The 23,545-nt window shown below is 54.1% G+C and overlaps 1 long non-coding RNA gene across 1 annotated transcript; it reads right to left on the bottom strand.

Annotated features, from left to right (window-relative positions):
* Window positions 1-136: 136 nt before the first annotated feature.
* On the bottom strand, window positions 137-22,004 carry LOC121063808. The gene is made up of 3 exons (XR_005816213.1): window positions 21,976-22,004; window positions 20,397-20,402; window positions 137-452 (listed from the first exon to the last, which is right to left on the bottom strand). It is a non-coding gene; the product is annotated as an uncharacterized LOC121063808 (long non-coding RNA).
* Between the last annotated feature and the right edge of the window lie 1,541 nt (window positions 22,005-23,545).

Here is a 23,545-nt window from a genome sequence, read left to right on the forward strand (position 1 = left end):
CTACTCTTTCCCCCTTTCCCATCTCGTGGAAGGTCTGCCCATTCCCCATCAGCCCCACGAATCTGTGCCAACAGCTTGGAGCTTGCCGGCCACCATTAGAGCCAAGCACAGATTCCCAGTGTGGCTGATGCTGGGAGGCACCCCTGGGTGCCGCTGCTCGCCCCCTGCCCCAGCAGGGCCCCAAGGAGCCGCTCGCCCAGCCCCACGTCCCGGCGGCTGCCGGAGACCCCGCGGAGGAGCCCCCAGCCCCTCTCCAGGCAGCCTGTGCCAGGGCTCCGGCACCCACCCGGCACAGCAGTGCTGCCTGGGGCCCAGAGGGCACCTCCCGGGCTCCAGGCTGGGCCCGGGGCCTCTGCTCCTGGCCCTGGGCACCCCTGGCGAGAGCCCGGCTCCGGCCTCTGCGCAGCTCCCCGCAGGCCCCGGCAGCTGTGGGGGAGCTCCCCCGGAGCCTCCTCCTCTCCAGGCCGAGCAGCCCCAGCTCTCGCAGCCTCTCCTCACAGCAGAGGTGCTCCAGGCCCTCCCACACCTCAGGGCCCTGCTGGGCTCCTGTCCAGCCTCCAAGTCCCCAGCAGGTAGACATGTAGAGGACAGGGCTGCTACCACAGACATCATCCCATGGGGCTCTTGTGCCTGCCCTGGACATCAGACCTCAGCACCCCCATTCCCCACAAGGAAAGTCACAGCACTGAAAATCAGGTATTACAGTAAGAGTCGTGCTGGGGGCACGCCAGTACATCAGCGTTGCTGTGTCCCCATGCCATCCCATACACCGGTGTTTCACCGTGGGCTGCAGCAGCGTAGCCGTGCCTGCAGAGCATAGGGCGAGGGTGCAGTGGTGGCCACTCGTAATGCACCATGAGGACACACGTAACCCAGGTAGCTCCAGGTGAACGGTGACAGTCTGCGTCACACTGAGACTGGAGGGCACTGGGTACACATCCCGAGCCACCTGGATGATTCCTTTCCCCTCCAGTGACTGGATGGGGACAAAAGCACGGAGGAGAGCAAAACCGCCTTCCGGAGCACTGCAAGCAGCATGCTGTGTTCACAGTGCCAATGTTTGTCCAGTGCTGCATGAAACAAGCAGGGTAAACATGGCCTGGGAATCATTTCTGAACACTACCAAGAAAGGCTCCTAATGGATCACCCTCACGCGGGACAAACCTGATTGTATCTCAGACCTGAGCAATAACTAATGATGCTCAGATAACACAGCCCAGCTGGCTGTTTGTGTAGGAAATACTGGAAAGAAGATGGGCATCGGAAATCATCTGCTTGCTGATCCTGTTCCACTTCAAGGCATTTCCACTGTTGGAGACACAAGAAGCCGAGGAGGACCCATCTAGAAAACAGCGCTGCGCTGGGAGAGGTGCTACATGGTGCCTGCCATGGTGATGAGCAGCCAGGCCACTTGCTGAAGCACAAACCTGACAGAGGACATCTTGGGCTGCAAGCAGCTCAGCACAAAGCAGCATAAGCCCAAAGGCAGATGGGCAGGTCCCAGGCCCTGCACAGACCTTGCCATTCAGTGGTGGCAGCACCGAAGCCACTGGGCATCAGCTGCAGCAGGGACACCTGGCATGCTGCAGGAGCAGAGCTGGCACTACCCATCAGCCCTGGCTTCCACTACCCAAACCACTGCCGACAATATCCCCAAGAGTAAAATCATCAAGCACAAGGTCCTCAGGAAGGAACCAGCAGAGACATGGCACAAAGGGGAAAGGTGCTGCAAGGGCCCTGATAGCCTTGGTGGAAGGGTTTGTGTTGCATCAAGCAGGGAGCTTTGCACGGGAGCAGTAGGATCCCCCTTGCCCTGAGTCACAGTGAAGCCGTGGAGGCAAGGCAAGCACCAGGACCTTACAGCAGACATGGGGCCCTGCAGAGCAGAGCAGCAGGAGGCAGGGGGTGGCTGGGTCCAGGCTGGGGGTCTTGATGCATGAATTCCCCCTTCCCAAAGCCACCAGCACAGCCCTGGCCCCAGCACCACGGGAAGGCAGAGTCAGTGTGACACCAGCACGGCAGCATAGCAGGTCTCTGCAGAAGCAAGGGTCTGGGAGGGGCATCCTTGTTCTGGTTTGTGGTGCATCCCATCATGAGTAGCTTCCACATTTTAGTATTAAGGGTTTATTTTCTCACCAAAAGATAAAAACTTAATAATGACCAAATATGTATCCCAGGTTAGGAAGCCATTATTTTTAACAGCATCATTATCACTGCTGATCTATCCCACAGCAGAGCTGAGTTCAGTAAAAGAACACAGGCACTGACATCTTCAGAAGCAGCAGGAATTTACTTGCCTCCATGACATCAGCAGCTGAAATATCTGGCTGTGGCTCATGGCTTTGTCTCTGTCTCTCACTCTTTGTCATCTTATCTGGTAGTACAGTGGTTTGAGTCCTTTGTTAGGGAAAAAATTGTTCCTGCCACACAGTTAATTTTAGCAACCCATTTTCCATTGTCATTGCCCGAGCTGATTCCAGCACAACAGCACAAACATCCCTCATCAATGAGGATGTCAGGTTCTGGAGCCCCCCTGACGATGGGTGCATGCCCTGCTCGCTCTCCGGGCTAGAGCCTTGCCCATGCCATGCAGTGCCCACGCAGTCTCAGCCTTACAGCTCGGCTGTTGTCGCAGCTTTGGCTTGGGTCCCGCAGTGTGACCGAGGCTCTGGAGTGCTGCACCTGCCGGCCAGGGCTGTTGGTGCAGTCATTTCCAGCTCCTGCGTCACCCAAATGCTCCCCAGCTCAAATAGAGTCAGCCCTCACACAAGGGTCATAGGTTGCATGGTGTGCAGGGTGTACACATCACTGTTTGACTGATCTGTGTGTTTTTCTGTAAGTGCTCAGGGGAAGAAACCACTTGGGCATTGGCCAGAACATGTGTGTGGCTGGGGATGATGTGCCCAGCAAAGCAGTGGGTGAAAGAGGAGAAAATTACCTGGAGGTGGGCACCCAGGGGACTGGGGGACCCTGAGAGCAGGCACAGGAGACACCATGCGCCCACTGGAGGGGGGATGCTAAAGAGACGAAGGCATGACAAATAAGTTACCAGGAAGTACAATGATACACCTGCAGCCAAAAAAGACAGAAATAGAGATGAGACTGCTCCATGCCTGGGACTTCAACAAGGATGAGCATCCCTGGTCTGAAGCCTGTGTGACTGGCAGCTGCCACAGGGGTCTTTGATCTTCTATTTAAAAACACCTAAAAAAAATAAAGCACAGCATAAGAGAAACAACAGATCCCAGCAGGACTTAGCACTCGCTGGGGTGAGTCCCTGTCTCTGCTGAACTTGATTTTTAACATTCACACCAGAACCCCATCATGATGTAAATGTGCAGATCTGGCTAGACCCTGGGCTGACTCCATACGGCAGATTTGCTGCCCTTCGGTCCCCATGTGGAGGAGGGCAAAGGAGGCTGAAAGCTGCCGGATTCATTCCAGGTCACTGGTGGGAGAAAACCAGAAATCTGAGGGTCGGGCTTTCTGTTTGCCCAAGTGGATTAATGCCAGGAGAAATGCAGTGGGGAAGGACCAGGCTGCAGGGGCCAGCACCCACCCCCAGGTCCCAGGGCATCAAAGGACCAAGGCCAGCTGGGGCAGGGAACAGAGAGAACTTGAGCCAGGCGTGGTCAAGCCTGGGCAGAGGAAAGAGGAGAGATGAAAGAGGAGAAATAGTTGAGAGATGCGGGGATGCTCAAACTGCAGCTCGCCACTGTTGGTCCCTGCCAGAGCAGGCTGCGTGCGAGCCGCGGGGCCACCTTGCAGACAGGGACATTTCATCAGGCTGCACGTCGCCCTTGGCCACACCCCCACCCCCTGAGACCCGCAGCTAGCCAAAGGGATGCAGGCCATGTCACATCCACCGCAGGAGCTGGGACCCACCTAAAACACGTCTGCACCTTCCTGCTGCTGGAACACAGCGTGAGGTCCCAGTTGCGGTGCTGCACCTGCCGCTTCCACCAGAGCCCAGCACCCATCCCGCACAGCAGCGTCTGCCTCACGCTGGGGATGCTCAGGGCTCAGAGCCCTTGTGCTGGGGCAACCGGAGCAGCTCCACAGCTGAGGCCTCAGCAAGGTGACATAAACCTGGGCCAGGAAGGAAGAGCTGCTGCAGGTGATGGTGGGGCCTTTGCAGCGGCAATGTCTTAGACCTCAGCATCTCTGCCACCCCTTTCTGCCCATCCCTGGAGGATGCTTAGAGGCAAGGGAGAGACACAGGGCTCTTCTCTTCTGGTGCTTCCAGATACGGATGATTAAATGCAGATCTGACAATTAACAGTATAGGTGCTGGAAACAAATCCACTTGGCCAAAGAAGCAGAGGGGAGTGCAGAGAGGAGAAAACCTCCAAGCTACAAATAATAACCCTGAAATAGTAACTGCTTCCCACGTGGAGGAAAGGCAATGTTCTGTGAGTGGGAGCTGGCAGAATTTGTGGGTGCATGGAAGCAAAAGAGACGTTTGCCTTTGCTCTCATCACCACAGAAGTAGCTGCCTGTCTTGAGGCTGTGGCTGTCCTCCAGCCATCCCACAGAACAGCCAGCGCAGCCCTCCTGGGTGAGGTGGGAACTTCTCACAAATCTAGTGACATCTGGTATTTTTTATTTTGTGATGATCATGGTTACATTAATATGCAAGACATCAGAGTGTTTAGACCTTGTGGCTGCTGATAAAAACACTTTTTCTTTGCCCTTTTGCTTTTAATCTCAACGACGTATTTGGCTTGCAGTTCAAGCTGTGCTCTCTACACCAGCATTTTCTGGGATGTGGACTTGTTGGCTCCTGGCTCATGCTAAGCCTCTCCCTGCCTCAGCCCAACTAAGCAGTTCTTGCTCAGGCAGGTCCCCACCCAAGCTCTCCATCTCATGCACAGCAGGCTCCCAGCCATGACACTCAATGGGGGAAAAGCATGACATGGAGCCAGCGTCCAGGTGCTGCAGTGGTGCAGGTTCGTGCATCTGCGGCACCATCTGAAGCTGAGCCCTTGCCCCAATGGGTGCCCACAGACCAAGCCCTCCATCCCTGGGCTCGGTGCCCGGGGCAGCGTACTGCAAGGGGAGAAGCAGCAGAGCTCCAAAAGCAGAGCCTTTATCTGGCCAGCTCAGGCGCCAACACCAAGAGTCCATTGCTGTGGCCAGCTGCTGCCACCTCCGGGGCATGCAGAGCTCACGCAATTGCTCCTTCATCACCTCCCCTTCCCCAGCACACCGGGAGCCAGCAAGGACCAGTCTGGAGATGGGGTTCTGGTGTGAATCAAGCCTCGGGTGTACACAGTGGTCCCAATGTAGTCCCAAAGGTAACACCTTGCCCCCGGTCCTCAGCAGCTCTCTTAAAACGCAGTCCGGTGGCTGATTCGGTAGACCCGTTGTATCTGCCAATATGGCAAAAATCTGCTTGAGTCTGCCCCCAGCTGTGTCTCAAAAAGGACCCAAGCCCTTCCCTCCCAGCAGAGGGGTGGGAGCTGAGACACTCACACATTTTGGATAAATGAGGCAAACCAGCATCTTCCAGATCATCCTGGAGCACAGGCTGACATGCAAGAGGGCAACAGGCCACGATGTGGGTGACGAGGTGTTTGCCAGCAGGAGGGATGCCAAGGGCAGGGGGCAGGCCCAAAACCTCCCGCAGAGGGCTCCTCGTCACTCTAACATGTCAGAGAGATGCCCCCCCGGCGCAGGGAAGCCTTGCTTTCTGCTTTCACTGCACCTTCCAGGAGCTGGACTCCATGACCCTGGTGGGTCCCTTCCAGCTCGGGATATTCTGTGATCAGTTCAGTGCTTAGGGGCTGGAAATGTCTACACCTGAATCCACAGAAAGTGGATGGGGGTGGCAGTATGACAGCCCCACAGGGGAAGGCTCGTGGTATGCAGCCATATGTGAAATGCTGCCCTGGCTGGTGGCGAATTAACTGTAGCAAATATTTCCACAGCGTACATGAAAAGAGTTACGTATAGCTGCACGCACGTGACTCGTGCTGAACACGAAGCCCTGCTCCCTGCTGTGTCCAGACCGAGGGCAGCAGCTTCCCAGAGCAGCGCCTGCACTGTGCAGGTACCCTCAGCCCTGTCCCCCCAGCGGCCGCACAGGGACTGTGCCAGTTCCCTCTGTGCCCCTCTCGGGACAGGGCTGCAGGCTCCCCTCACAGCATCCCTTGAGCCAGGGGGCCTGCTGAGACCTTCCTTCTGAGGTTTGTTTTTCAAAAATCTGTCCCTATTTCTGCCTGAGCAAGACAGAAATCTCAGCTTGACTCTGGGCAGATGCAGAGCAGCCAGGAAGGAGAAGCATGCCTTTGTAATTATTACAAGCTGAATGTATTTGGTGAGCCCCACCATGGGACACGGCACTGCCACGATGACGGTTCGGCAGAGGTAATTTTCCAGGCACATCTGCATGGTGAAGAGATGCTTCCATGAGCTCGAGAGCGCATGCTGGCAGTCCCGGTAGCATCCTCCCCAGCACAGCGGAGGCCACAGTGGTGGGGCTGATGAAATTAGAGCCATAATTTCATGTTTTAAGGGGGCTGCAGTACCCAGCCTGCTGCCAGCACCGTGCCTGTGGGTTCCTCGCTCAGCCTCTGCCTGTGGCAAATCCTCCCCAAAGCCAAAGCCCTCAGCAGCCTTTGGGCCTCCCTGGCTGGCTCTTTACACCAGTGCTGTGAACACAGGCACTGTGAGGGCAGCGCTTTAAAGAGGTCTTTAAAGCGCTCTTAAGAGCGCTCTAAGAGTTAAAAATGTCACCAGTTCTAGGTCCTTTTGGTGTAATTACTTCTGGTGCTTGCTGTAAAGCACCACTTGTTTTCATTTTCATTGCAATTTTTTTGCACTTCTTTAAGCAGCTTAATCACAGCACATTATTGTTCTGGGGTTTGTTTTTATTTTTGCATTTTGCATTTTCTGCTGATATCTGATTTTTTCCTCTTAACACATACTGTTCTTTTCCTACTTCATTATCTGCTAATTTACAGTCAGTCTGAGTAGCACAGGGTGGCGCAGAGGAGGAACAATCCCGGGAACTGCAGAGGGATCCTGCAGGACAGCAGGCTTCACAACTGCAGATGAAAGCCAGTCTGCATAAGCACAACGTGATGCACGTGAGGAAGGACAGCCCCAAATTCACGTGTGAAACCAAACTTGGGCACTGGTCCCTGCTGGAGCCGCCGTGTGCGCATCCAGGTATGGGGCAGGGTCACCAGGGCATGGGCCCTGTCCGGAGAACGATGCGGCCCCACAGGGCAGGGATACCAGGTGTGCACAGGCAGACAGGCATACAGTCATCACTGCTGCCTGGGAACCCCAAAACTGGGGGCTGGGAGCAGGGCAAGCGGCAACAGGGGAACCCCCGTGAGATACCGGGGAGAATATCTTCCTCATGCAGGGGCTGAGCAGAAAGCCCTGCAACTCGTGCGGCTGTGCCCCGGTGGGAATGCGGCACCTCCTGGCCCCCTGGCACAGCCGGGCAGCCTGCAGGGACCAAACTTGCAGGGAATGGAGAGCCCGTAACATAGCAAGGGCCATGGTCTGCTCTGGCATCCTGCATGCAGGGAGCGTATCGGCTGCGATGGGCTCAGGAGGTGCCTGGAGCTGACAGGAGCCTGGGAAAGCTCCTGGGAGGGCAGTGCAGGGGGAGCTGCTGGCTTCTGCTCCCTGGCAGCTGATGGCAGGGCACAGGAACAGCACAGAGCTGCACCAGGGGACACTAGGACACTTTTCTCTACTGTGAGGGCAGTCAAGCACCAGAACAGGCTTCAAGGTCGTTGGTGTCCCAAGCCTGTCACTGCTCAAGAGGCATTTGGACAACGCCCTCAGCTTTAGTGCTTTAACTTTTGGTTAGCCCTGAAGTGGTTGGGCAGGTGGACTAAGCATCTCTGCGGGTGTCTTCCAGCTCAACTATTCTAATTCTAAAAATGCTAAAGCTGCACGTGCTTGCCCTGTTCATGATCCTTCCTCAGGGGCCATGCCTGATGGATTACAGGGCTAGAAAGACCTTTGGCGTGAAACTCCACGTTCAATCTTACTATGTGACAGCATGAGAAGTGGAAGAGTTTTCAGGAACCTCTGTGAGCGTTGTCCCCACACAAGAACCACATCGAGTCTCTGTGCTCCAGCACGGTGGTGGCAGTGCAGGGGCACCGGCAGCAGCAATGCCTCTGCCACGGGCACACGGGGTGGCAGAGCTGAGGGGGGCGCTGCCGGGCAGCACCCTCATGGGGCAGGAGCTGTGCCTGCAGCACAGAGCTCAGAGAGCCCACAGCAGCGTGAGGGCTGCCCCTGCACATCCCCAGGGCACATGGGCGCCTCTCTCTGTCATTTGCAGGATGGGCTGCATGTGGTAGGCTGATGGACAAACCCATCCAGGACCTGACCCTACGCTGTCTTGAGCTGTCCCCAAGAGAAGATGCATATTGTCCCCAGAGGTGATGGACATTGTCCCCAGAGGTGATGGATATTGCTCCAGGAAATGATGAATATTGTCTGTCACCTGTCTTAGGAAACATTTAGCAGCTCCCATGATGGGACCTGAAGGGCTCTAAAACTGCAGGTTCCCAGCCTGTTTGGCTTTCACCTCACCTGGCAGCCTGAGGTGCTTCAGCTCCCTATGAAGGGCAGGGATAGGGACAGGGACAGTGTCAGGGAGGGGAGGCCACCATGGCCCTGCTACCCATGTGCTCATGCTCCCCGTCCCCAGTGGAGGGGACACTTGGTGGCTCCAGGTCTTTCAGCAATTCAATATTCTGCAAGGTTGAAAGTATCATAATTACGTTATGCTTGAAATTTCTAATAGCCAGTAGAAATTAAATCATGCAATAATCAGGCTGTTAAGCTTCATATTCCAATAAGTGCTGAGGTTGTTATCTCCCAATTACTCCAGCAAATTTTAATTAATCCAGAAGGTATTATCTAAAAATCCATTCACAGGAAAAGCTGTGTCCCAGCCAGTGAGAGGCCTCAGGTGGTGTCTGTCGGGGCACTGGGGTTGCTCAGCCTTGGTGCTGAACTGGGACCCTCCTGCAAGCTCTGTCCCAGCAGCAGCAGCTCTGTGACAGCCCCGTCTGTCTGTCTGTCTGTCCGCACTGCTCTCTGGGTGCAGAGAAGCACAGCTCAAGGCTGGCCACAGAGAGCGTGGCGGTCCCAAGACTCCTGGTGGGGTTCACTCTCTGTAGGACTTGCAGTAAGAGCTAAATAAGTGACTTCACCCATGGTTTGTTTTGCTCCCATCCTTATGAAAACAGAATCGCCCAGTTGCTGTGCAGCTGTCCAGGCACAGCACCCTTGCTCTGCTCATAAACAACCTCGTGAGAAGGTTTCCACGTGCCAGTGATCAGAACAGTGACTGCTACCACAACCAGCACCCACGCCCGACCCCAGGTCTTGCAGCCACCGCTGGGCAGCAGGGGCAGGGACAGGGAGAGGCGAACCCAGAAACTCTCCAGTGCCCCGAGCCACCGCGAGCAATCCTGAGCGCCGCGCTGAGCCCACCCGGCATCAGCACCGCGGTGCTTGTGGGTTGTCTTGTCTTAAGCATCTTGGTAGCAAATCGGGTATTAAATAACGTACCTGCTGGCACAGGCTGGACTACATTTCCACGGTGCATGTTCATGTGCTGCTGTACTGCTTCCACCCTTCCCTGCCCTGCTCCCTACCAGCAGTGGCAGTGAGACCCCCCCCAGGTGCTTCTCCTCTCTGGGACATCATCAGGGCGCAGACCCGCAGTGCTCTCAGCACCCATCCACCACCTGCCCCCCCCTCGCACCCCCTCCCACCACGCTGCAGGTCCCCCCATGGCAGGCAGCGTGCCACAGGGCTCACAGACCCCTGGCCATCCGCAGCAGAGCAGGGGGGCAGCGGCAGGGGAGCCCCGATGGCTCAGGAGCGTGGTGGAGCAGCAGCGCCGTCAGAGGAAATGGCTGCAGCTCGGGGAGCGTGGAAACTGAGAGTCCTCGAGTGAAGGATGGGAACGGATGAAAATGAAGTAGAGCGACACTTGATAGAAGTGCAGAGAAGAGAACCAAAACAGCAACACGCTTGCATCAACAGTGCTGCTATAGGGGCTAGGAAACACACGCTGGAATGCCTGGCCCTGGCTGAACGCACCGGTGTAATGAGCATCCTGGAAGCCTGGTGGAAAAAAAGACAACGACAAGGATGCTAACACCAAGCAGTGTGCAGCAAGAGAAAGGAGCTCTTGCTGGCAGCATAGCACTCCCCCATGTCCAGGAGAGCACCCGACCTAACTGAGTTAACTAATTAAATTCCTCAACAAATGATGAAATACGCAGAGACTGGTATTCAGCCTAAGGAGGAAGAGTTAAATCTGTTCCGTACCAAATCTGCACTAGCAGATGCCCGGCTGGGGTGGGCTGGGGCATGACAGGGGAGTGCGGCACCAGACAAACTCCCCGTGGGGACAAGAGGCAGGGGTGGCCTCAGGTGGGCTCCACACATCATGGGGCAGCGATTCAGCTGAGCACTGGGCAAACAACCCGGATTTGAACAGCGAGAGCTGCTGAAGGAAGAGCAGAGAGAACACAAGTGCCAGCTCAGGTGGGTGAATGCAGGGCTGGGTGGCAGTGGGCACGGGCTCCTCGCTGCCCCCAAGCCCTCCCTGAGCATGGCCGGGGCAGGGCATGAGGCAGAGCCATAAGCGAGGTGTGGTCCCAGCCCCGGGGCCGACAGGGCCTCCAGAGGGAAGGTGGACAGGTTATTTGTGCTTCTTGCTGACCACCAACCCCAAAGTGACCAGCAGGCATTTTTACAAAGGACAGCATCACTGCTTCTCCAGTTTTCCCAGAAGAAAGACCCAGGACGTGTCACCGTGATGGGAGAGGCCCTCCCGGCCCTAGGGCCAGGTCAAAACACGGCGAGACCCTCATGTCACTCTGCTGGGCTCACCAGGTCACCCCTCGCTTGCGCCAGCCCTGCGGTCACATCCTCGCTGCTTACACCGGAGGGAATGGGAAAGGCTCACCTGAACGTGCTGTGTTACGTTTCAACACTGAACCTCATCCAACGCTGGATGACCCATTCATTATCCTCAGTCACTTATGCTCCTGCCATTTTTACCTTGATAAATGTTTTATTGTGTTGTCTGCAAAATGGTTTCGTCACATCTCATGGGCTTTTTAATTAACGCTGTTCCTCCACCAGCAGTATTTTCTTGGTAAAAAGCAGGAACTGTACTCAATGAATTTAAACTGACTGATAACATCATTTTGACCTTTTCAGCTGCTGCTTTTCAAAATTCATATTTAACCTGCTCTCTTTGAAGAAAGATGTTGCAACAGACACTGGGGCAAGTGCAGCCATCCTGCCTCACCACTGTAGGGAAGGTCACAAAACAACAATTCAATCATAAACACTTAAAACATGTTTTGGGTGGAGGCTCTGTGCTGACAACCTCAGCAGGAGTGTATTTATCACAACAAAAGTGCATCCATCAGTGCAGCACCACAAGAAAGCACATTTTTAATAATTTATTAAATAATTATTAATCTTTTAAAATGCACTTGGTACATGTGCATAGTTCCTCCTAGAGAGTAGAAAAGAGCAAAAACATCGTAGATAAATGACACAAACAAGGGACTGAGCCAGGCTGGCTGATGAAATGCCCTTTTATTACCCCCAAGAGCCACAAACACAAGGTCTGCTTGGGCTTCTGGCAGCAGCCGGAGGCTGTCAGCAGTGCCGGGGCTATTGCATTATCACAGCCGCTCTCACACGTTAATGTCAGACCTGTTATGTTAATGTTTGTTCTGGTACGACTTTGCACCTTCCAGTGCTGCTTGCATGAAACGCCTCCCCTGAGTTCTCTCTACTTCACATCACTGCGGGAGATGGAGGAAATGTTGCCTCGGTGGCAGCGTCACCTGAAGCCTGACTGCTTCTTTGGAGCAGTACCGTGAGGGTGCTGCCTCTGGCATGTGTTGTCACCTGTATTATTCAACCTCTCACCAAACCTTCCCACATAGAACTGAAGGAAATGGGATGGGATGGGATGGGATGGGATGGGATGGGATGGGATGGGATGGGATGGGATTGAACAGTTCAGCTGGAAGGGACCTCCAGAGACCATCTAGCCCAACTGCCTGACCACTTCAGGGCTAACCAAAAATTAAAGCATATTACTGAGGGCATTGTCCAATTGTCTCGAGCACTGACAGGCTTGGGGCACCTCTCTAAGAAAAACTCAGCCCCGAGGCCTAAAGCAAGCAGTGGCTGCACAAAATCCAGGCTGCAGCCTTCTCCCTAAACTCCATGTGGAGGCTGAGGCTGGCTCTTGACACCAGGCACAGCACAGCCTGCCGTGGTGGGGACAGGGATATGATGGCACTGGGCAGGGGAGCAGCAACAGAGGAGCAGCCCCGTGGCCAGCGCTGTGCCCAGGTGGCAGCACTGCTCTGCAGCCAGCATTGCTTTCCCTCGCCTCTGGTGCTCAGGTGCCGCAGGGTAACTGTGGGGCTGTAACACCTGTGGGACCATGCGAACGCCCTGGCCACCTCGGTGTGCACAGAAGGACACGCGGGTGAGAGCAGAGGGGAAGTTCCAAGGCACAACCCAACAGGAAAGCAACCTCTGCTCCATGGCCATCATGCACATCGCTGAGTCTTTGAAACACAGCCTGATTAATCCCGTTTGGGTTTGATATAGGTGGTGCCGGTAATGGAGGAATAAGTCAGTGCCTTGTGCTGATGAAACTTTTAGTTCCTGAGATACGAGCTACAGTGCTTCACTGGTGGTCCAGGGCTCTTTTTTCCCTGAAACCCTCTTTTAGCGCATGTTTGTGTCTAGCACATGGGCAGCAAGAGCACTCATGCTGCAGTTAACAGCTCAGTGCCTGGGGGGGTTATCCCAACGCTGCCTCTGGAGAACACCAACCTGCACGAAGATGGGTGCAGAAAGAGACCTTGGCCAAACCCATCCTGACGCAGAGGCACGGATGGAACTGCAGCCCCCACAGAGTCGTGTGGATGCTGGGAGCCACCAGAGGAAGCGTCCTGGTGCTTGCAGCAGGTGGAGGAAGCTCACCGGGGGGGCGTCGCGCCACACTGCGAGGGCTGAGCACACAGGGGCCGCAGTCTCACGGGGCTGTGCCTGCGATGGGGCCGCAGGGACCGGCGCTGCCCTCCAAGTTTATTAAACCATGCTTGCTGCCAGAGGAAATGTCTTTCATTACTCTGCAGTTTATTGCTCTGATCTGCGTTTTCTGTTTTACTCCTCAGCGGTGGTTTATATTTCTCTTCTGGTACAAGCTCTGCTTTTAAAGCCGAGTAAACATCAGTAGATGTGCAGTGTGTTTGCTGCCCCTAGAGCTGATAGAAACCCCTCACATGTTAGACATCACACCTCATTAAGTATACATCTGTGGATATACCTTGACACTCTCATTGCCCAGCAGCACAACCACAGCCATCCTCCCATGTCCCACGCTGAGCAGCACCCAGCCAGCACTGCCTGGGGCTGGGGACGCCAGCAGCAGCAGCTCAGAAAGCACCGGTGTCCCCATGTCCCTCGCAGCACAAGGGGATGCTGCGTTTCAGCCAGGTCCTGTCCTATGACGGGTGCTGCACGTGGTGGCATCAGGAGGAGCGTGGGCAGCCATGGATAGGCATAGGCATGTGCACAGAAAAGAGGCAGGAACAAGGAAGGGGCCTTTAAAAAATGCCAGTTTCTCCTCTCCAAGTGTTGTATCGGCAGTTCTGGGTTCTGCCTCTCCAAAGGAGGTTACACGCACAGCCTGTCCATGCAACAGAAAGGGTGATGGAGGCACATGGAGGCTCCCAGACCCCTGAGAGTGCAGAGGGGCCCCAGGAGCCCCCACCATTGTTGGGGTGGCAGCTCCATGCTGGGAAGCTGGTCAGCCTGAAGGACTTATGCGGGCTTATGCAGCAGCAAAGGGATGTCAGTGAAGAGGCTTGGAGACTACAGAGCATGGACAGTCTGAAGGCTAGTAAATTCATTTTCCATAGCATGGCAGCTGAATTGAAGAGAGCACGAAGTTGCAGAGATGGAAACAGGAGCTGAAATAAGTGCAGTGTGGGATAATTTAGTTTCCAGATGTGAGAATTTTTTTTTAAATTTATCTGAAGATCACTGACCTTGGGAAAGTTGGACGTAGACAGAAAATTGATCAAGTGCACCCTGAAACTGAAGCCATTGATGAGATTGCCACTCTCCCATGCCTGGGGTGGCGCAGACACCATTTGCTCCACACTATATCCTCAGCCATCAGCTTCTCTTGGGCTCTGCTCATGCCAGGCAGGGTCCCCCTGCCAGGAACCACGCAGAGTCTCCTGCTGCATGCCCACGACAGCAAAGCGTCTTTGGCCCAGGCACCTCCCGGGTGATGATCGGCTGCTGCCACCGCATTGGGCAGTGCACGCTTCCAGGATGTGTTCCTCCATTCCCAGAGCCCGCAGCTAAGGACCTTCTGTTTAGATGAGGAAAAGACCTTAAAGAGCAAAGAGCCCAGCCCCAGCGCTTTTTGTCACTCGTCCTCCGACACTGCGGTTTCTGTAAATTTCGGCATGAGCAGGAAAGCACAGAGCCTTGGCAAAGCTCCAAAGCGTGGCAGCCCCATGCCCCGGCTGCACAGGGGAAGCAGCAGGGGCTTGGCCAGGGGCAGCAGGGCAGAGCCGGCACAGCTTTGGGGTGTTAGGAGCGAGTGCTGTCACATGGGGGCTGCTCGCCCTGCCATTGCTGATGCTCCTTGCTCAGTGGGAGAGGCAAGGAGCAAGCAGGGCTCAGACACAAGTCAGCCTCCCCACCTCCTGTATGTCACTTGTCTCTGATAAGAATTATAATTGGGTTGTTACAAACAGGCTTGTTGGGATTACTCACAAGACCAGCAAGTCAGCCAGATAAATCTGCTTAAGGAAAGCACAGGAGTAAAGGCGAAGGACTAATTGCTCTGGTGAATAAAGACTCTGGTTAATCTTCCAAGGACAAAATGATGGAAGCATTTCCACGTGGGAGGTGATGGCAGCCTCCCTGGCAGCCAGTGGGGCTCTGAGCACTGCCAGATGCTGGCATTACACCTGGGTGGCTGGGAAGCGTGGGGACAAACTGGCCGCAGGGCCTGGTGCCATGGGAGCCAGGCAGCACCACCATCAGTATGGCACCAAAGGGGATTCAGAAAATCTCACCTCACCATGGGCATTGCTGCCCCTCCTGCCACCCCCGTCCATCACAGTGGCTGCCCTGGGGTCTCCCCCCAGTGATGGACCCCTGCCACACTCAGCACTTGCCAGGAGAGCACAACAGCACTGCGGTGGGGAAGCCTGAGGCAGGTCCAGAAACAGGGGGGAAATAGGCTACGAAATATGAAGGGGGAATAGGGAGGATGGAGAGGGGTCTTCATCAAGGAATAGCCTTTCCAAGAAGTTTGCATTGAGCACTTTGATAGAGCAAGGAGAAAATCAGGTGAAGGACAGCTGATCAGGCAGTGGAGAAAGCAAGGAGCAGCAGGGCCAGCAGAGGAAGATCTGCAGAGGTTTCTCGACAAGTTTCCCATCCACTGTGCCCCGCTGGATGGCAAGTCCATCCGCTCCCACCCTGCTCCAGCAGGGCCACCCACAGCAGGCCACTCTGCACCACATCCAGGCAGCTTTTGGAGATCTCCAAGCACAGAGACTCCAGGACCTCTCTGGGCAAACTAGGTTGACCAAAGTTTTCATGAAAAATGTTAAGGTGTCAATATAGTATTATTTCGCCTTCCAAAATTCATGCAGACGTGGACAAGCACTCAGTGCAGCACATCCAGACTCACGGTGATTGCAGCAATGATTTGCATAGCAGAAGGAGCAATGGGGGACAAAATAATTATAGCATAAGCTACCACATCCAAATCTCACGAACAGCAGCATAGTCACCGAGAAGCCAGACTGCCCCAGTGCCACCCCTGCTCAGTCACTACAAATCCCCATGTCCTCTCAGCTCCATCTATTCCATTGCTTGCATTTATTTGGTGAGAAAAGGAGAAGCACTGTATTTGGGGGCTCTCCAAGCAGAACATAATCCTGCATGTATGTGTGGATAGAAGCCAAGTTGCGTATTGGAAAGAATCTGAATGTCTGAACCTTCTTCACAACAGAAAAAGTTAATTCCCCTTACATTTGTATTCGGTGCTCATCCATGGCATCCTCTCCTCTGCAATAACCGACTTCAGACATCGAGCCTGTCTGTGCCCTCCTTGCAGACACACATTAAGAGAGAACAATAAATGTGCAATATGGTGTTTCTGTACCTGGGTACAGGGTAAATTGAAATAACTTTTGAACAAAGCTTTATTTATAAACTTGAAATTGGATTATCAAGTTGTTGGCATAAAGTGCAGCAGTGCTTCTTTTTCAAGATATTCAAGAAATTTCGAGACAGATGCAATCACTTCCTCTGAAGATCTCCAGACAGTCCCTAATTTCCTAAACCTTACCAATAAACATATCTGCCTGCATGCGTTCATGCTGATGTTAACAGTCCAGCAGACAAACAGATCATGATTGTGGAGCTGCAGCACCACGGGCAACAATCCGCAGGCTCTGTTCTCTTGGTTAAAAGCCACTACGAGTTTTCCTGGAGAACATCAGTGGGAAGCTGGATGGATTTTGTTTTGGGGGCATGCTGACACAAGAGATCACGCAGCAGACCAGTTGAGAGGGAGCACAAAAGCTGATGGTGAGAGCCAAGTGCTGGGGTGACAGAGCCTATGTGGTGACCCCATCCCAAGGGTACCTGCAGGGCATGAGGGGAGAGCAGCTTGGCAGGGAGCCAGACCCACAGCCCCTTTGAGCATGAGAAAGCTGGGGGCCCTCGGGCACAGAGGGCTGCGGGGGGCCTGGGCTGCACAGGGCAAAGCAGCGCCCTCAGGGGCAGGGAGGGGATCCTGCCCCTCTGCTCCGAGCTGGGGAGGCCGCCCCTGGGGTGCTCCCGGGGCCAGAGAGGCCTGGAGCTGGTGGCGAGAGCCCAGCGCAGGGCCCCGAGGTGCGGGAGGGCCTGGAGCACCTCTGCCGTGAGGAGAGGCTGCGAGAGCTGGGGCTGCTCGGCCCGGAGAGGAGAAGGCTCCGGGGGAGCTCCCCCACAGCTGCCGGGGCCTGCGGGGAGCTGCGCAGGGGCCGGAGCCGGGCTCTCGCCAGGGGTGCCCAGGGCCAGGAGCAGAGGCCCCGGGCCCAGCTTGGAGCCCGGGAGGTGCCCTCTGGGCCCCAGGCAGCACTGCTGTGCCGGGCGGGTGCCGGAGCCCTGGCACGGGCTGCCCGGAGAGGGGCTGGGGGCTCCTCCGCGGGGTCTCCAGCAGCCGCCGGGACGTGGGGCTGGGCGAGCGGCTCCTCAGGGCCCTGCTGGGGCAGGGGGCGAGCAGCGGCACCCAGGGGTCACATCCGGGGGTTCTGTGATCCTGCCACAACAGCCAGGACTGAGGCAGTTACTCCTGTAGCGTGAAGACACAAGAAATCCACCAGGAAGCCTGAAGCATCTTGGCTGGAGGGGAAGGCTGTGCTCAGGACGCTTTGCCTGGTTGCTTTCCTTCAAAGACTGGGTCTATGTCCATGTTTAGCCAGGAAGCAGTCACTGTGCCCTCCTTCCCAGGGGACAGCTCAGCACCACATCCGAGCGCAGGGGCTGCAAGAGTGGGTGACCTCCACACCCATGTCTTTGACAGAGCTTTACAGTGCAAAGCCCGCAGCCACAGCTGGGCTGTAGTTTTGTATAAATAATCTATAAACCTGTTTTGCTGATTGTTCAGTTGCTGTTGTCCTACTTAACTGCATCTTTGTGCCGAGGCTGCAAATCATTCGAAGAATGCATTTGTGCCTTCTTCCTGTAGGACTAAGCACATTGTGGAGAAAGTGCCACTACAAATTAATTTTTAAATCTGCTAGATTTCAAAATCTCAGATGACAATGTCTAGAGGAAGGAGTTTGAGTCTACCTAAGGTCCCGGTACCACACTTCAGGCAAATAAAAAATTTCCAAGGATGGGACAATAAATGGTGTGCAGTATGGCACGAGCTCTGGCAGTCTCACCCTGCTCGGGTGCATTATGTGAGCTACAGGCCCCTGCAGATGTGCTAGAGCTAACTGCTTTTGAGCCTTTGGCAATATTTTAGGTTTGGAATATTTGAACAAGCCTCAGAGTTTAAGCTAAGGTCATACAAGTACCATTAATTTCACTGGGTCTTCAGTGTTACAACCTGTAACTTCCCAACAAACCTTGTCACACAGACCTGCAAAAGCACAGCCACGCACTTACACTGAGAAAGAAAGAGCAAAGTGCTTCAACAGAAGAGGAGGATGTGGGTTCTGACATACAGAGACCACAAGCAATGGTGCAGAAGGCTCTCCAGTTTCTCAGGAGGTCCCTACTGGTGGTCTCTTTTCTCATGTGACGAGTGATAGGACATGAGGAAACTGCCTCAAGTTGAGCCAGGGGAAATTTAGGTTGGATGTCAGGAAGAATTTCTTCTTGGAGAGAGTGGTCATGTATTGGAATGGGCTGCCCGGAGAGGTGGTGGAATCCCCATCCCTGGAGGTATTGAAGAGATGTGTGGATGTGGCACTGAGGAACATGGGATAGTGATGGGACTTAACAGGTCAGGGTGACAGTCAGACAGGGATCTTGAAGGTCTTTTCCAACAGTGGGTCTATGCTTCTGTGATTCTACCGGCTTCCACGTGACAGCCGCTGTAACTAGCAGAAAGGCTCCCCCAGTCTGCTGGCTAACCACAAGTCAGCACCGGACTTGAAGCATCTCTGAGCCCTTGGCCACCCTCAGGCAATTTCCCTGCTCTGAGCCAGGGTGGCTGGAAAGGGGCAAGCACAGGAACACAGCGCCTGCGCCACCCAGGGGGGCAGAGCTTTTCTCTTATCTTTGGCTCTGCACTGCCTCACCCAGGACATGACATGCTCCTCAATATAACATGCCATAAACGCCAGCCATCCCCTCCTAGCAGTGCAGGAGCTCCTCGCAGTGCAGGAGCTCCTCGCGCTCACAGGAAGACAGGAGAGGGAGGGAGGCTTCGGGCAGCGCTCGCATCCCCCTCACCCACCCAGTGACCCCACTCAGCTCTGGGGGTCTGCTCAAGCACTGAGCTGTGCCAGGAGCATGTGAAGCTGCTGCTCTGCAAACCCTCATCATCAGGGCTGCTAACAATCACTGAAAGACCTAATGAGACGTTAACAGGAGGGATGGCAGGAAGATATCAGGCAAAATATTTAATGGGCTACTGCTTTAAAGCACTTTAAGCCTTAACTTTGTGCTTGGTCAAGCACAATTTGCCGCTGGTAAAATCTACGCTGGCTGTTCCTGATTGCCTCCCCACGCTTTGCCTGTTTGGAAACAGGGATCACAAGAGGACACGCTCCGTGCTCTTTCCAGTGACTGGGCTGTGGCTGAGTGCTCCACAATCCTCTGCCTTCTCCTGTCTTTCCTTCTGAAGGACTGGAGCTGTGCTAGCCGTTTCCCAGTCATCAGAGAAACCCTTTGGTCACACCAGTTTTTCATAGAGGAGGGACAGGAGCCTTGAAATCACACTGAACTGTAGACCCAGGACAAAATAACTGTCCAAGAGCTGAGCTGCAGGGCAGGGTGGGGAAAAGGGGTGTCATGGGAGCCCAGCCACCATGACCGAGCCCTCGCTGCATTTTGGCTGAGAACGCAGGTGTTGGCATCATCCCTGCCCAGGCTGGGACCCAGCACGTGCAGCACAGGTGTGAAGGGTCCACGTGGGGTGTGCCCGAGGGGCAGCAGGACCAAAGCATCTTCCTGAGCTGCCCAGGACAGAGTTCAGCTGGTGCCCATACTGTTGGTGAGGTCCATGGATAATCTGCACCTAAGCCGATCAAGTCCTCAACCTGTGAATCCTGGTGGGGGTCACTGGGCCCCTGCCCCTGCCTGGCAGCACTCACGCCATCGGAGCTGCGAGCTCAGAGAGGCTCCCTGGCAGAGGGAGCTGCCTCCAGCGCCCAGCCCTGCCCCGCGGGGTCTGGAGCTACGAAGCTGATCAGAGGCTGGAGCACCTCTCCTACGAAGAAAGGCTGAGAGAGCTGGGGCTGTTCTGCCTGGAGAAGAGAAGACTCCGGGGTGACCTCGTTACAGGTTTTCATTACTTAAAGGGGGCTTATGAAAAAGATGGAGAGTGACTTTTAGCTCAGGCAGACAATGACAGGAGAAGGGGGAATGGTCTTAAACTAAAAGAGGGGAGATTTAGATTAGATGTTAAGAGGAAATTCTTCACTCTGAGGATGGTGAGGCACTGGCACAGGTTACCCAGAGAGGTTGTGGATGCCCCATCCCTGGAGGTGTTCAAGGCCAGGTTGGACGAGGTCCTGGGCATCCTGATCTGGTGGGTGGCGTCCCTGCTAATGGCGGATGGGGGGTTGGAACTAGATGATTTAAAGGTCCCTTCCAACCCAAGCCTGATTCTATATGATTCTATAATCTATTCTATTCTATCATATCATATCTATTCTATATGATTCTATAATCTACAGGAGGGGATGGAAAACATGGGTGCTGTGGTCTCACAGCAGCTCTGCTCACATGGCCAGGGAGGAACGCACCAAGCACACGGGTCTGGAGCAGGGACCGTGACCCACCTGCCTGGAACAAGGAGCTGGCCAAGGGGACTGGGCAGGTCATGCCAGATGAGCACCAAATAAGCACCAACAGCCTGACAAAGGTCTAAATGGGACACGTGTGACACTATAACAAAGAGGATGGGCAGAACTGAATTCAAATAAAATATGTGATGAGCATACAATGCTATCAATGTTTGGTGCTTGGGAGTGTTTAGCGTGTGGTTGAAGTAAGTGATCACCCAAGGAACACCACCAGCAGAAAACATGAAGCAATGAAGGAGAGACTCTTTATCAGGGACAGTAGTGATAGGACAAGGGGTAACTGCTTTAAACTAAAAGAGGGTAGGTTTTGGTTAGATGTTAGGAGGAAATTCTTCCCTCTGAGGGCAGTGAGGCCCTGGCCCAGGCTGCCCAGAGGAGCTGTCAATGCCCCATCACTGGCGGTGCCCAAGGCCAGGCTGGGGGCGTCTGGGGGCAGCCTGGGCTGGGGGCAGGGGGCCCTGCCCATACGGGGTTGGAACTAGATGATCTTTAAGGTCCCTTCCAACCCAAACCATTCTGTGATTGTATGATTTAATGAAGTGTAAAAAGGAACCGATTTGAATTCATTTCAGTTGGACCCCAGCGTGCACCCACCCCCAGCACAGCACCCTTACCATCTGCAGCACTGCTGCGCTGAGAACCCCGACCAACACACCCAGGCACAGCACAGGGAAGCTCTGCCCCACAGCAGAGCCCAAGGGCTGTGGGCATGGGACCCTTGGGACCAGTGGGACCTGTGGGACCGGTGTCCCGGCACCCAGAGCCCCTGGCAGAGGGCAGTGTGGTGGGAAGCACAGCAATACAAATGGACTTCAAGGTACCCCAAAGGCCAAACCTGCATGCTGGGAAAGGATCTGGCTGCCCCAAATACAGCATTTTCAGACACTATTGGTCTGTTTCAAACAACCAGCAGGAAAACAGTTCCATAATCTGTCTTCACAATCTAACACTGCAGGTCATAAAACAAGCACAATTCTGTTTCCTTCCCGTGTCATTTCAAAGCACCTCAGATCTTTCCCTCCAGCTGCCAGAAGACACCTGCTGCTAGCTTGTCCCTGGTGCTCTCAGCCCAGCTTCTGGAGCTGGTGAAGCATCCTCTAGTTTTCTCCATAACAGCAGTAAGGATTTTGCGTATTTCCTTATGCCAAAGGCTCCGTGGTCTCTTGTGCAGCCAGACAATGCCCAGAGGAAAAAGTCCTCTCTGGCCAAACAGCGTCTGTGCTCTGCCGTTTCCTCGGCCTCTACACAATATTCTGAAGATGTTTCCAGCCAAGGGACATGGAAAGGAATGCTTAGCCCTGTCCTGAAATGCATGGCTGCTTGCAGGATCAGCAGGAAGGCACCAGCACCAGCGCAGTGTAGAGGAGACCCCTCACCCCAGCCTGGGTGCTGGTGCTCACCCACCACTACTCACATTGCCCCCTAAAGCCACAGCGCAGACAGCTGTGCTCCTGATCATCCTGTTGTCTGAAATTCCCTTTTTATTGCTTTGCATCACCAGGATGGAGCTCAGCAGTGTGACACCACCAGCTTCATCCCTGGTCTTGAGACAGCTCTGCCCACATGGACCCAGCTCTTGTTGGCCTGCTGCTGCAGCCACTGCACCCAGAGGTGAGCTACTCCTCACTGGCAGCGGGCTGATCTGAATGCTGCAAGACACCCACAGGTTTGCCCACCTAAAGGAGAAAAAAAGGGCTATCATCTTTTGTTCCCCTACTCTTTACAATTCTTGATGCGTTAAAGGCAGTAGATGACTCAGTTTCAGTGTCAAACAGGTGAGTTAAAAAATGCTATATTCTTTATTTATTCATCAGCTTATGGGTAATTAGTGGAGATGGTAATTAATGGTAATTTTCAGGATAATTTAGTTACATATCTCCATTTCATGTTGCTTTACCCCTGAAAGTTTGAAGACTTTGAAGACAACCTCTTGTGTTCTTCCTGCCATCCACTCAGACCATGATACTGCAGCGGCTCCAAGGCAAGAGCCCATCCAGACCCTTATTTAGCCGCAGGAAGATCCACGACCCACTGACCAAAACTCAAAAACATTCCTGTCCCCTGCCATGTGCCAGGTGGTGCAATCCTGCTCAAAGTGCAGCCAGGTTGGGAGCGCGGGACCCACAGCATGGAGCAGCACATCGCCAGGCAGAACAGCACCGAGAGCCAGAGGTGCACCTGGCCCACATCTCCATGAAGTCCATCGAAAAGAAAGCACTTGCCTCTGAACGTGCCCAGCTGATGAGGACTTCCAGCCCCATAGAGACCTCCTGAGCTGATTTTGATGCAGATTTAGGAAACACAAATGGATTTTTCCTCTGTGAACTTGCCCAGCCCCTCCACAAGTCCCACATGTGTTCAGCATCAACAGCCCCTGAGCAAGGAGTTCCACTGTGACTTACTCTCAAGCTGCCTTTCGTTTTGAACCTCCTGCTGAGTTCCAGTTCATTCCTTATTTCTGGTGCTGGAAGAGACACTGGGAGAGTCAAACATTATCCACACAAATTAACTCTTCCTTGCTAGAAGTGACTTTGACTTCGGTGACAAAAGTTCCCTGTGCACTCAGCCCCTAATAAGGCAGAGAGGATGACTAACAGGATGCCTATTAAACGAGCTCTAAAAAGCCATTATCCTCTCCCTCATCTTCAATTGATTGTGTGACATGCAGTAAACAGGGTACCATACGGTATTGGTTTAATATAACTTTATTTGCATCACAATAATATTATACCGCTATTTTTATATAAAGCTAAGCTAAGATAGATTTACTGTGTTTTCCGAGATACCCCACTGTATTCCAGGAGACCAGAATTGCTGAAAATTCCAATTTAGGTCCAACCCTGGTAATATTATTAACAGGCTCTGAAAAGGACTTTGAAAAACCACAAATACTTGTCCAGGCCCAGAGATATCCACCCAGAAGCTCCACTTCTCTGGAA

Source organism: Cygnus olor, chromosome 1, assembly GCF_009769625.2.
Source record: "Cygnus olor isolate bCygOlo1 chromosome 1, bCygOlo1.pri.v2, whole genome shotgun sequence".
In the NCBI taxonomy this organism is placed as follows: domain Eukaryota; kingdom Metazoa; phylum Chordata; class Aves; order Anseriformes; family Anatidae; genus Cygnus; species Cygnus olor.